Here is a 3,534-nt window from a genome sequence, read left to right as displayed (position 1 = left end):
TAGTTAGAGTGCTTTGAGAAGGCCAGTACAGGAATCATACTGTCCTCCATAACAGCCTTCCTCTTCTTGTCCACTTCTTTCTTTCTAGTTTCTTCTGAAAATTCATTTCTGATTAGCAAATGGAGGCTACTTAAATCTTCAAAAACATTTTTGGGGATATCCTTTCTTAAAGCCTGCATATAAAGGAAATGGGAAAAAATACTGCAGTGTAAATAATGATTAGATGATAGATTAAAAAAAACATAGTAGAAAGCTGGTCTTGGGCAGTGGAATGTTAGTAGTGAGGTGCTCTTGGGACAGGTGTTTTTTAATGTAGTCAGTAAAGATTTGGCAAGGCAAATGGACAGTGAATTGATTTAACTTGCAAATTATGCAAGCAAATCAATTGAAAACCATTGGAGAAATGAAAAAAAGCATTGGATTTAAATACTTTGGGATATTAAGCAACACCGCAACGAATGAGATTTTGTTTGATAAGGCAGTTAATACCCATGACAGCAACATTCTGGTTGCTCAAGCCAAGCTAATAATTAAACCTCAAGCTCTGGCGGATAAATTGCTAACCTGCAGGCATCAGGATGAAAGCATGGCCTGCCAGCCAAGCACAGAACCACGCTGCCTTAGGGTCAGTTAAGTTTAGCTGTCGGTCTTCTTCTAAAGGAACAAACAGAACTACCATAAAAATCTGTCAGCATAGCCACAGACCTATCTGTACACCTACCACATTCGTGATTGATGCTGATAGAAGCCTAATGCTATCGAAAATATAATTATAGGGCATAGGTAGATGACTGGAATTTTAATTAGAAATTAATTAGGACCTGTGCAGCGGCTGGACGAGTCCTGACTAATGGATCTCTTGCCTGATCTGGTCTTGCAAATCAGAGGTCTCCACAGAATTTGGCACACTTAAATTATCCTGGATATGATTCTAGGATCCTGGATATTACTCTAGTCTCTTTTCCTCCCAAAAACTTGCTGATGCAACTTGCTTATCATTTTCCATGTTTTTTTTTTTTTACAGGAAGACTAATAAAGAATCTGCAAGATTCTTGAGAGTTTTAATATAGTATTTACTGTTCCTCCTCATTATTACATTTTGTTCCTTCTTATCTTGACATCTGCACCTGTACTTAGTTCCAGTGTCCTCATTTCCCTGCCACACTCCAGCTTTTCAGTGGTAGTTCCTGTTGGAATCACTCTCACCACTTTTTGAAAAAGGGATTGCAAGCAATTGAGCAAGCTCCATACTTCTGCTTAAAATTATAAGAATTGCTTCTTGCCTCACTGTCCCTTGTTCACCACCACCACGTGTGGGAAACTTTTCCTATACACATTTGCTTCTTTTCACGTTTCTGATTGCAGCCTGTCCAAACATTGATACTGAAGTTGCCCTGACTACAGTACCCACTTCTTGAATCTTTTTGGCTTCCCATCTATTTCCTCACATCTTCCCCTTACATTTCCCATCTGGCTTCTCATCTGTTTCCTCGCATCTTTCCTTACAAATCTTCTTTCAAGAACTTTTATAAGTTTTGTCTGTATTTCATTCCATCGTATTCCTCTCTTTGTTTCATCTTTCTTCTTTTTGTGTTACTGGTTGCTTTGTCACCCACTGTACTCAAGATATAATAATACTTCCCTTTTCCCAACTGTTGTCTGTATTCTCCAGTTTTGCTAAGCTCATTGAGTCTGAGGACATTATACTAGATACTCTACAATGCCTTCTTTTTCTTTTCCTCCACTTTTTTTTTTTTTTATGACAACAAACATCCAAGTCAAAACTCATAACTGCTGTCAGATCAAGGCAGGCTTGAGGAGCATCATTTCATCTTCCTCCTGAAGCTCAGTTCAGCATGGCACAGTGACACCTGACTGGCTCTAGAGGGAGTCAGCCTGGGCCAATGGGGACTTTTTTGTGCCTAACCATCAGGTAGCAGCAGCCCTAGAGGAAGCCAGGAGGCCATGTTAGTGGTCCTAGGACTAGGGGCAAAGAAGACCTGGCAGCAGCCACAGGTCTGTGAGTGGATTTTCCTTTCTGTTGTTTGTTGATGTATTTATTATCAAAAAACTTCCCTGAAAACTAGTGAGTCCTGATTCAGCAAAACTTTTATTGATTTGAGTAGGAGTAGTTAAAATTGGCTGATAAGTGAATGGTAGTTCAGACCCATCAGGTCAACTCCTTGCTTTGTGAAAGTCCGTGGCAATCATAGTGCAGACTGAAAGCGAGCTCTGAACTTTACCTCTGAAGCATCACTCCCAAGAAGTTACTTTAAAGCCGACCACCAGCTGTTACAGCGGGAATCAGTGGAGACAGGCTGGCTTACTTGTTCAAACTAAGGTCTGATCCATTGATTTGGGGATCTCATAGCAGTCCATCCGAATGCAGCAGAGTGCTTAAGCAAGTACATAAAGATAGCAGGTAGTTTAAAAAGTCAAAGGTAAAGTGGAATGACAAAGTAGAAAAGACATGCAGTGGTTTTTTTTTTCTAACTAGCTTTAAAAAACAATTTCCCCACAATTTCTGAATTTTGTGTCAACGCTGCCATGAAATTTTCCTGTTAAACATTTTTTAGCAGCCCGCATGTCTTCCACAAGTGCTGAAGAAAACCCAAAAATACGTGAAACACTGCTTCAGGAAAATTCCCTATTTTAGTGCCTGTTACCCAACCACTTGCCTAACTGCTGCAGTCAGCACAGCCTCGTGGCCCCTTGCACCTCTGAGCCTGGGGCTGGGGCAGCCCCACAGCACAGGCCCCACCACCACTGTCGCATGCGAGGGGCCCCTGGGGCAGAGAAGGCTGGGGCGCACGTCCCCCCACGGGGCAGCGGGTGCCAGAAGGAGGATCCGGGGAACTACAGGTCTGTCAGTCTGACCTCGGTGCCGGGGAAGGTTATGGAGCAGATCATCTTGAGTGCCATCAAGCGGCACGTACAGGGCAACCAGGTGATCAGGCCCAGTCAGCATGGGTTTATGAAAGGCAGGTCCTGCTTGACTAACCTGATCTCCTTCTATGATGAGGTGACCTGCTTAGTGGATGAGGGAAAGGCTGTGGATGTTGTCTACCTAGACTTTAGTAAAGCGTTTGACACCATTTCCCACAGCATTCTCCTGGAGAAACTGGTTGCTCGTGGCTTGGACAAGCTGTGCTGATTTTGGCTGGGATAGGGTTAATTTTCTTCATAGAAGCTAGTATGAGGCCATGTTTTGGGTTTGTGCCGGAAACAGTGGTGATAACACAGGGATGTTTTAATTACTGCTGAGCAGTGCTTACTCAGAGTCAAGGTCTTCTCTGCTCCTCACACCACCCCACCAGCGAGTAAGCTGGGGGTGCACAAGAAGTTGGGAGGGGACACAGCTGGGACAGATGACCCCAACTGACCAAAGGGACATTCCACACATATGAAGTCATGCTCAGCATATAAAGCTGGGGGAAGAGGAAGGAAGGGGGGACGTTTGGAGTGATGGCGTTGGTGTTCCCAATTAACTTACACATGATGGAGCCCTGCTTTCCTGGAGATGGCTGAACACCT

General features: G+C 43.5%; 1 protein-coding gene across 1 annotated transcript in view; it reads left to right on the top strand.

Moving 5' to 3' along the window:
- The window catches only part of TULP4 (tubby like protein 4), a 126,774-nt gene that overhangs the window by 112,722 nt on the left and 10,518 nt on the right, over positions 1-3,534 (top strand). The gene's annotated exons all lie outside the window — the stretch shown is intronic.

The sequence above is a fragment of the Pygoscelis adeliae genome, unplaced genomic scaffold, assembly GCF_000699105.1.
Source record: "Pygoscelis adeliae isolate BGI_AS28 unplaced genomic scaffold, ASM69910v1 Scaffold172, whole genome shotgun sequence".
NCBI lineage: Eukaryota > Metazoa > Chordata > Aves > Sphenisciformes > Spheniscidae > Pygoscelis > Pygoscelis adeliae.
Note: the sequence above shows the minus strand (reverse complement) of the source record. Positions and strands in the feature narration are given on the sequence as shown.